This window comes from Macrotis lagotis, chromosome 1 (genome assembly GCF_037893015.1).
Source record: "Macrotis lagotis isolate mMagLag1 chromosome 1, bilby.v1.9.chrom.fasta, whole genome shotgun sequence".
Taxonomy (NCBI): Eukaryota; Metazoa; Chordata; class Mammalia; order Peramelemorphia; family Peramelidae; genus Macrotis; species Macrotis lagotis.
Genome location: NC_133658.1, coordinates 469,856,806 through 469,868,059, shown reverse-complemented (window position 1 = coordinate 469,868,059; position 11,254 = coordinate 469,856,806). Strand labels below are relative to the sequence as shown.

General features: G+C 35.8%; 1 pseudogene; it reads right to left on the bottom strand.

The window, feature by feature from the left end:
• Positions 1–8,357: 8,357 nt before the first annotated feature.
• Positions 8,358–8,888, bottom strand: LOC141519727 (large ribosomal subunit protein eL20 pseudogene; annotated as a pseudogene).
• Positions 8,889–11,254: the final 2,366 nt, after the last annotated feature.

The window sequence follows — 11,254 nt, the reverse complement described above, 5'->3', positions numbered from 1 at the left end:
GGGACACTACTACACTATTGGTGGAATTGTCAAGTCATCAAACCTTTCTGGAGAGAAATTTAGAACTACTCCCAAAGTGCAGGAAAAATGTGCATACCCTTTCATCCAGCAATGCCACTACTGGGTCTATAACTTGAAGAGATGATGAAAAAGGGTAAAAATATCACTTGTACAAAAACAGTCATAGCAGCCCTGTTTGTCATGGCAAAGAATTGGAAAGCAAGTAAATGTCTTTCAACTGGAGAATGATTTACCAAACTGTGGTCGATGTATGACATGGAACACTATTGTTCTATTAGAAAGCAGGAGTGATGAGAATTCAGGGAATCCAGGAGGGATTTGCATAAACTGATGCTGAGTGAGATGAGCAGAGCCATAAAAACACTGTACATCTTAACAGCAACATGGGAGTGATGTTCAACCTTGAAGGACTTGCTCACTCCATCAGTGCAACAATCAGGAACAATTTTGAGCTGTCTGCAATGGAGAATACCATCTATCTAGGGAAAGAATTGTGAAGTTTAAACAAAGTTCAAGGACTGTTCCCTTTAATTTAGAAAACACTGGTATCTTATTGTCTGATCTTGTTATCTCTTATACTTTTTGTTTCTTCCTTTAGGATATGATTTCTCTCTCATCACACTCAATTTGGATCAGTGTCCAACATGGAAACAATTTAAAGACTCACAAATTGCTTTCCCTGGGGTGTGGGGGAGGGAAGCAAGATGGAGGAAAAATTGTGAAACTCAAAATAAATAAAATCTTTAATAAATAAAAAAAGAATATGATCTCTCTCATCATATTCAACTTATATCAATGTATGCCATGGAAACAATGTAAAACTTAACAAACTACCTTCTTTTGGTTGTGGGAAGTGAAATAAGAATAGGGGAAAATTGTAAAATTGTCAAAGTCAAAATAAAGCATATTTTTCTTTAAAAAAATTTTTGGACATACATAACCACTGTAACTAAGATCAAAAGAAATGTGGTAAACTGGGAAATAAATTTTACAACTACAGCTTCTGACAAAGGACTCATTCCTAAGATATACAGATAACTGGGTCAAATTTAAAGAACAAACAAGATACATACTTCTTTTAATTCTAAAAGGAACAATTAATTTATTCCTTCACTTTCTAGTGTTTTTAGTAGGAATGGGTGTTGTATTTTGTCAAAAGTTTTTTTAGCATCTACTGATATAATAATATGATTTCTGATAGGTTCCTTATTGATACAATTGATAATACTAAAAGTTTTCCTCCTATCAAACTAACCCTACATTACCGGGATAAACCAATTTGTGATAATGTATTATCCAAGTGTTAACTTGTAATCGATTTGCTAAAATTTTATTAAGATTATACTGTGGAGGACGATAGGTCTATAATTTTCTTCCACTGTTTTAACTCATCTTAGTTTAGGTATCAGCACCACATTGCTGTCATAGAATGAGTTAGTCAGAACTCTGTCTTCACCTATTTTTCCAAAGAGTTTAAATATAATTGGAACCAATTGTTCCTTCAGTGTTTGATAGAATTCATTTGTGAATCCATCTGGCTCTGGAGATTTTTCTTAGGGAGTTCATTAATGGTTTATTGAATTTCATTTGCTGAGACAGGATTGTTTAGGTATTTAATTTCTTCTTCATTTAACTTGGGTAACATATTTTTTACAAATATCCATCTATTTCACTTAGATTATCAAATTTATTGGCATAGAGTTGGGTAAAATAATTCTGGATTATTACTTTTATTTCCTCCTAATTGGTGGTGAGTTCACCTTTGTTCATTTATGCTACTAGCAATTTGTTTTCTCCTTTCTTTGTTAAATCAAATTAGCCAGAGATTTATCAATTTTATTGTTTTTCATGAAACCAGCTCTTGGTTTTATTTATTATTTCAATATTTTTCTTGCTTCTGATTTTATTAATTTCTCCTTTAATTATTAGAATTTCTAATTTGGTATTTAATTGGGGATTTTTAAATTGTTCTTTCTCTAATTTTTAGTTCCATGTTTATTTCATTGATTTCTTCTTTTGCTAATTTATTTATTTAAGCATTTAAAGATGTAATGTATTCCCTGACAGCTGCCTTGGCTATATCACATAAGTTTTGGTATGATGTTTCATTATTGCCATTATGTAGAATGACATAATTAATTCTTTCTATAAATTGTTGTTTGATCCACTCCTTTTTTAAAATGAGGTTATTTTTGTTTCCAATTAATTTTGGGTCTATATCTCCCTGGTCCAATATTGCATGTCATTTTTATTGCATTATGATCAGGTAAAGATGAATTCACTGTTTCTGCCTTTCTACAATTGATTACTAGGTTGTTTTACCCTATCACTTGGTCAATTTCTGTGTAAGTGGGATGTACTGTGGGAAAAAATAAAGTATAGTCCTTTCTATCCCCATTCAATTTCATTTATAAGCTTATCATTTCTAGATTTTCTTACAGTCTATTTAGCTCCTTAACTTCTTTCTTGTTTATTTTATGGTTTGGGTTATCTAAATCTGAGAGAGGGAGGTTGAAGTCTCCCACCAGTAGTGTCTTGCTGTCTATATCTTCCTCTAACTCTTTCAATTTCTTCTTTAAAAATTTGGATGCTTTACCATTTTGTGTATACATATTTAGTATTGAAATTACTTTATTGTCTAATCTGTACCTTTTAGGAGTATATAGTTTCCTTCCTTATCTCTTTGAATGAGGTCTATTTTACAATTTCTTTTTCTGATAAGGATTGCTACCCCTCCTTTTTTCACTTCACCTGAAGCAAAATATCTTTTGCTCCAACCTTTTACCTTTAATCTGTATATATGGCTCTACTTCAAATGAGTTTCCTTTAAGTATTATATTGTAGGATTCTGGTTTTTAATCCACTAAGTTTTTTTGCTTATGTTTTAAGAGAGACTTCATCCCATTCACATTCAAAGTTATAATTACTAACTCTTTATTGCCCCCCATGCTATCTGACCTCTGTTTGTATTTTTCCCCTTTTTTCACTTTTTCCATATTCCCCAGTATTTTGTTTCTATATACCTCCACCTTCAGTGTGTTTGCCCTCCTATATTCAATGCCCTTCCCCTTTCTTTCCCCTTTCCCTTAACCATTCTTCCTTCCCTTCCATTAGTTCTCCTTTTCATTCCCCTTCCACTTTCCCCCTTTTGAAACATCAAAGGTAAGATAAGTTTCTTAACTTAACTGAGTGTGTGCATGTTAACTTTAAGACCAATCTGATAAGAGTAAGATTCAGACTGTTCTCACCTCCTCCCTTCTTTCACTCTATTGCAATAGGTCCTGTTTGCCTCTTAACGTAATGAGATTTACCCAAATCAATCTCCTCCATCTTCCTGTGTCTTTAATCTCCCTCTTTTTTAAGGAGATATTTTTTGTAAATCATTTGGTCTGAGTCACAGAAAAATCATGAGTGTCCATCACTTCTGGGTAAATATATTCTCTCTAACAGAGTTACTATTCTCAAGGGTTATGAGAGTATTTCTCACATATATGGATACAGGCAGTTTCATCTTATTGGACTGCAGCTATTTTTACCATTTAAATTTTTTTTATGTTTTCAAGACCTTTTGGGTCTCCTGTTTCAAGTCCAAATTTTCTATTAAGCTCTGGTCTTTTCATCAGGAAAAGCTGGAAGTCTCCTACTTTAATAAATTTCCAGGTTTTTTCCCTGTAAGAGAAGACTCAGTTTTCCTGGATCATAAATTCTTGCATGCATTCCAAGCTCCCTTATTTTTCAGAATATTGCATCCCAGGAACTTCAATCCCTTAATGTTAATGCACCCAATTCCCTTTGTAATCCTTACTGTGGCTCCTTGGTATCTAAATATTTTTTCTGACTGCTTGCAGGATTTTCTTCTATCTGATAATTATGGAATATGACCATGATATTACTTGGCATTTTCATTTTCCAGAGGGGACTGACATATTCTTTCTTGTTTTAAAATTATATTTATTTTATTTTTGTACAAATGATATTTATACATTATTAAAATATTCTTCTTTAAGTGTAAAAATAATAGTCCCTCCTCCCAAAAATGTAGAACCTCATGAGCAATAAAGTAAAGAGGAAAAAATTAAAATTAAAATTAAAAAAAATAATAAGAGGAGCATCTGGGTGCACAGTGAACAGCGCACCGGCCCTGGAGTCAGGAGGACCTGAGTCGAAATCCGGGCCCAGACACCTAATAATAACCCAGCTGTGCAATCCTTGGCAAACCACCCCAACCCCATTGCCCTGCAAAAATAAAAAATCAAAACAAAATAAAATAATAATAATAATAATAATAATAATAATAATAAGGGTGCTCAAGTGGTGCAATGGACAGAGCAGAGGCCCTGGAACCAGGAGCACCCAGGTTTAAATCTGGCCTTAGACATCCAACAATCACACAACTGTGTGACCCTGGGCAAGCCACCCAACCCCAACTGCCCCAACTGCCCCACAACCCCCCATATAATAATAATAATAATAATAATAATAATAATAATAATAATAATAATAATGCTTCAGTCTGTGTTCCAATACCACTAGCTCTGTCACATGTGGATTATCTTCTTTAGGATAAGTCTATCACCTAAGCTACTTCCATATTTTTCCACTGTTGAAATTGCTGATCATAACTCCATCCATTCGCACTTCCCTACTACCATACACTATATTTTCTCTCTCTCCCTTCACTATGTCCTTCTTCTTAAATGTGCTTTAGGGTAGCTAAATGGCACAGCAGACTGATCACTGACCTTGGGGCCAAGAGGACCTGAACCCACATACCACCCCTAAGGCCCAGCAAGCACCTGGCCTTACTGACCTGGATAGACCATCCAATCCAAGTCCCTTGCAAGAAGTAAAAAAGAAACTATGTTATATCTGACCCCTCTCCTCCATGGTCCACCCTCTCCTCCATCACTCACATCCCCTCCTTCCACCTGTCCTCCTTCTCTCTTTCTTACTCTAGATGTCTATACCCCATTGAATGTATATGCTGTTTTTTTCTCTGAGCTACTTCTGATGAGAGTAAAGGTTCCCTCATTTCCCCTTGACTTCCCCTTTCCATATCATTGCAATATCTCATTGTAATAAAAAAATCTTACTATATGAAATATCTTAGCCTATTCCAACTCTCCTTTCTCTTACTCCCACTACATTTTCTTTAAAGCCATTGACTCCATTTTTACAATATATTGTATCTTCAAATTCAGCTCTCTCCTGTGCTTCAACTATAAAAGCTCCTTCTACCTGCTGTATTAAATGAGAAGTTTCTTATGAGTATTATCAATATCATTTTTCTATGCAGGGATACATGTAGTTTACCCTCATTAAGTCTCTCATATTATACCCTTCTCCTCCACTCACTCTGCATCACCTGAGTCCTGTATTTGAAGATCAAACTTTCCGTTCAGTTCTGGCCATTTCAACAGGAACATTTGAAATTCCCCTGGTTCATTGAAAATCCATTTTTTCCTGGAAGAGGACATTCAGTTGTGCTGGGTAGTTGATTCTCAGTTGCATTCCAAGTTCTTTTGTCTTCCAGAATATTATATTCCAAGCCCTAAAAGCATTAAATATAGTTGCTGCTTAGTCCTGTGTGATCCTGGCTGCAGCTCCATGATACTGGAATTGTATTCTTCTGGATGCTTGTAATATGTGCTCTTTGACTTGGGAGTTCTGGAACTTGGCCACAATATTCCTGGGAGTTGTTTTTCTTTTTGGATCTCTTTCTGAGGGAGATCAGTGGATTCTCTCAATTTCTATTTTGTCCTCTGCTTCTAGGATATCTGGCAATTTTCTTGTAGGAATTCTTTCAAAATGACCTCAAGGCTCTTTTCCTGATCATGACTTTCAGATATTCCAATAATTTTGAAATTGTCTTTCCTGAATCTGTCTTCCAAATCAGTTGTTTTTTCATTGAGATGTTTCACATTTTCTTCTACTTTTTCATTCTCATTTTCATTCATTGTGTTCTGACTTCTTGTAAAGTCATCAAGTTCCATCAAATCCAATCTAGATCTGATGATTTGTGTTCCTCTGAGAGCTTTCTTATCTCCTTTTCCATCTGGTCAATTCTGCTTTTTAAAGCATTCTTCTCCTCAATAACTTTTTGAACTTTTTTATCCATTTTATCTATGCTGGTTCTTAACATGTTATTTTCTTCAGCAGTTTTTTGGATTTCCTTGACTAAGCTGCTGACTTCTTTTTAATGTTTTTCCTGCATCTCTCTCATTTCTTTTCCCAATTTTGCTTCTATCTCCCTCATTTGATTTTCAAAACCATTTTTGAGCTCTGTCATAGCCTGAACCTAATTTCCATTTTTCTTGGAGACTTTGAATTCAGGAGCTTGGACTTTGTCATCCTCAAATTCATTATTTTGATCCTTCTTGGGATCTTATGCACTGTATTTCTCAATGGTGTTCCTCTTTTCTCTCTGTTTACTCATTTCCAGGGCCTTTGTCTGGTCTTTGGGTGCTTCCTGAGTTTTTGAGTATTATTGGGAGACCCTCCCACACAGATCTCAGTGTGTGAAGCTCTGTCTTCCCTTCTTGTCTGTGAATGATCATGAGGGCAACCCTCTGCCAGAGGGTTAGGGGGGTCCTGCCATGAGCCACAGCTCCCAGATACACTGGGGCTGACTCTGCTAGGCTGAAGTTCCTTCACTCTGGTGGGCCACCCTCATAGAGAATAGCCTTTCCACTATTTTCCATGTTACTTTGGACTGGAGAATTGCCTCACTGGATCCCTCTGTGGGTTCTGTCTCTCAAACATTTAGTTAGAATCCTTATTTTACAAGTGTTGAGAGTGAGTACCTAGAGAGGCTCTTCTCCTGTCTCCATCTTGGCTCTTCCACAACATGTATACTTTCAATAACTATTTTGGCCTCTGGTTCCATGATGTCAGGGAAAGGTTCAATCATTAAATCCTGTAAAATTAACTCCAGATTCTTTTATCTTCAATATTTTCAGGAAGCCCAACATTTCTTAGTCTGTCTCTCTCTTGTTCTATTATCAAGGTCAATTGTTTTTCAGGTTAGGTGTTTTACATTTTCTTCTGTTTTACAGTGTTTTGATTTTAAGAAATTCTTGTTGTCTCATAAAGTCATTAGTTTCCACTGATTACATTTGTTTTTCAAGAAGAATTTTCTTCTTTTACTTTTTGCAAGTACTTTTCCAATTGAAATTCTATTTTTGAAAGAGTTCTACAGTTGACAAATTGAGGGTTTGAGAGAATTATTTTCTTTTTGCATTTGTCCAGTGTATTTTCCAAGGGTTTATTTTTTTGTTGCAAGGTGTTAATTTTCTCTCCTAACTTTTCCAATTGATTTTTAAATTCCTTCCTGATTTCTTCAAGGAAGCCCTTCTGTGTTGGAAAGCAAATAACATTCACCTTAGATGTTCAAGATCTCTCTGAGTTAATGTCTTTACCTTCTAGATAATTTTCTATGGAACCCCCTCTCTGGCCTTTCTTCATTTTCTTGAGATCTTATGTTGCCAGAGGGGCTGGTTCTCAGAATTTTGATTTTAAGATACCTAGGTGATTTATTCTCTGAGTTTAATAACTCCTCATGGGTTGGCCATTAGAGGGTACTCAAGGCTTTACTCACTGAGTTTAATTATTCTAAGTGGGCTGGTCAGTAGGATGAGCTGATGGCTTTCTCTGGAGTGTCTGTGACCTTGATTTGAGACCCTTTCCCTTGGCTTGGTGGGTGTGGGTAGAACTGATGCTGGATATTTTTATCCTTGAACAATGTGGGCTATGCCCTGAGGTAAGGTAATTATTCTTTCTATTCAGCTGAGGTATCTCTATTGCCCTTGCCTGAGCCTGGGGGTGGGAATGGGGGTTGTTACTGTGTTTGTTCTGGGAAGAGGTTCCAGTTGAGGTCAAAGTATGGAGTCTGAGGTCCTCTAGACAAGAGTAGTCCATGGGATCAATGTCTGCAATTCTCTACCTTAGAACTCAGCCTGCTTCAGGTCCCAGACCACCCCAGTTGTTTCTTAATCTGCAGCTCCCACAGTCAATGACTGTGGCCTGATCGTATGTCAGTCTGGGTCTCATGCTCTCATCCCATCCCTACTGGTTCTCTCTTCTCTCCACCTGGCTCACCTACTATCCCTGAAGACAAAACTTGAGCTAAATGTACTTCACTTAGCTTCTGTTTTCTGGGTTTTGTCAATTGAATTTCTCTTTAGAAATTTTTTAAAAGGTAACTTATTTTTTTAATTTTTACTTTCTCTTATATTTTTTTCCTTAAGGATATGATTTCTCTTTTTTTGAGGGGGGGTTCCAAATAGGAAATTTATTTAAACAGATCAAATAAAACTTGTGCCTCCTTGCTTCTACACTTAGAAGAATGTGTTGGGCCTCTTGGTAGTAAAGCGTGGTTTGTGCTGGCGACACAGAACTGTGTGGGGCAGAGGGAACTTAATTTTGGAGTCGTGAAACTGCTTGACTGCCAGTCGGTGGCACTTGCTGGCAGGAATTTCTTCCACTTTCATGATCTGGATGGAGTGGGCTCAGGCACAGTGACGTGCCCCCATATCTCGGTAGCACTGAGTGATGGCACCAGCAGTGGTCAGGTTTCTGTACTCTCTGTACATGTTGTGGGTTCTGCGCCTGGAATCATAACACAGCCAGATGCCAAAATTTTTCACCCTAAGAGGGGACTTTTCAAAGACCTGTCAGCAATATATGATCTCTCCAGAAGACTACTTCATCTTTTTCAGCTGGGACACAAAGTACCAGAATTGGGACTTTGCTACGACATGGTTAGGAGCAAAGATCCGCATGCGATAAAGAGGCCGCACTGGACTCTTGGGACTAGGCAGGCACGTTCCAACTACCATGTACTCTCTCAGGGTGCCCGAGGCCTTCATGGCATTGCCGCCTCACTCCCCACCAACCCACAAAAGCAATTTCTCTTTTAAGACATTCAATTTTGATCTATGTATAGCATAGAAGAAATGTAAAGACTATCAGACTGTCTTCTGTGGTGAATGGATGAAGGGAAGCAAGATTGGAGAAAAATTTAAAATTCAAAAATAATCAAAAATAATCAAAATTTAAAAGAAGAGACCCCAGGATAAATAATTCTAAGGACTATAATAGTCAAATTCCAGAATTCTGAAATAAATGAAACAATAATGCAAGCAGCACAAAGAAAGCAATTCAAATACAAAAGAAGCACAAATTCCCACAAGATCTATCAACCTTAACGTTTAATGATCAGATATACTGGAAATGCTATTTTGGAGAGCAAAGGACTTGAGATTATAATCCATAATGATCTACTCTCCAAAATTCAGCAAATACTGTCAGGGAAAAGATGGATTTCAACAAAATATAGGACTTATAGAATTTCCGAACACAAATACCAGAACTGAAGAGTAAATTCTATAACCAAACAAAAGACTCAAGCATTGTCTAAAAAAGATAAATGAAAAGGAGATAAAAAACAAGACAAAACAAAACAAAGCAAATGTTGGCCAAGACCATCAAATTGTATATAATTCTAAAAGTGAATATATAACCCTTCTAATTCTTTAGTCCTTTACTTTTCTGAGAATAATGAAAGGGTAGAATATAATTGAAAAGAAGGAAACTAGGGAATATGGGTATAATTGCATCTTATCTCTCCACTGAAGAGGTCTAAGTTGAGATCACTATATTTGAGACAAAAATACCCTGAAGAAAAGTGGGGTGTTAAACTTTAACCTTGAATATCTCATTACTTTGACCCATTTTACTTCTATTGTGCTTAGTACCTTCTCTAATGACCCCTTCATAAATGATGGTCCTGAGTCAGGGTCTCTATAACTTATAATCATTTGCAAAGCTCTCAGGTGAGACCTCCAAAGTCTCCCAGTATTTAGAGATAATTAAGATTCTTGCAGTTAATTAGATCATGGTATAACTTTATCTGTGCTTCACTTAACACGATGCTAAGTACCATGGGTGGGGAGGGGAGCAGTAAAGTAGTTAAAGAAAATAGGCCTAGCTTTACTTAACAAGAGGAAAAGTATAGTGGTTGGGAGTTGGGGGGAGGATAAAGTGAGAAAGAAAATAGACCATGCTTCACTTAGCAATGGCTGAAGTAACCTGACCCTGGGTGGAGGGGTGAAAGGGGTACAAAGTGTGAAAGAAAATAGTCCTGAGGTTTGGGACACAAATAGTTCAAGATATGATAGGGCTTTGGATGATATTTTGACTCATGAGGAGAATTGTGTTTACATGAAAGATACGTGAAAAGAGGGTGAAGTAAAAATGATTATAATAAAAATCTGATGCAATTTCAGTCAATGCTGCTTATCAAGCAATCAAACAAACAATATGTAATGATACACTGAAAACAACATTAGCTTATCAAGCAATCAAATTATCAAATTTTGATTGATGATATCTGTTTAATAGTATTAGATAAGTAACATCAAGAGTAAAGATCATGAAAAAGGGTGAAAACATTACTTGAATAAAATATTCATAGCAGCTCTGTGGTAATAAAGAATTGGAAATGGAATGAATGTTCATCAACTGGGGAATGGCTGAGCAAATTATATCATATGTATGTTGTGGAACACTATTATTCTATTAGAAAACAGGAGGAATGGAAATTTAGAGAAGCCTGGAAGAACATTTTACACCAAAAAAGCAATATCAGTATGATGCTCAATGTTAATGGAGCTGTTCATTTCATCAGTGCAATAATCAGAGACAATTTTAGGGTATCTGAAATGGAAAATACAAAGAAAGAATTGTAGAGTTTAAACAAAAATCAAATATTACCTTTGCTTTTTTAAAGAGTTATCTGATGTTCCTATGTAACTTTATTACTTTCATATTTTATTTGTTCCTCAAGGATATGAGTTTTTGCTTAACATTCAATTTTGATCAATGTATAACATGGAAACAATGTAAAGTTTATTAAATTGCTTTATATGTGCAGTGGGGGGAAGGAAGGGAGGTTTTAGGAAAATTGTAAAGTTCGAAACATTACAAAAATGATAGGTATAAACTACTATTCCATATAATTGGAAAACAAATAAAATATTTTATTAATAAAAAAGGAATTGAAGAAAACATCAATAAACCCCCTAAGAAAACGTCATCAAGTCCACATGGATTTACAAGTGAATTCTACCAAATGTTTATGGGACAATTATTTCCTATTCTACACAAACTATTAATAAAAAACAGAAAAGGATGTTCTGCCAAATTTCTTTTATAACACCAACATGGTGCTGAT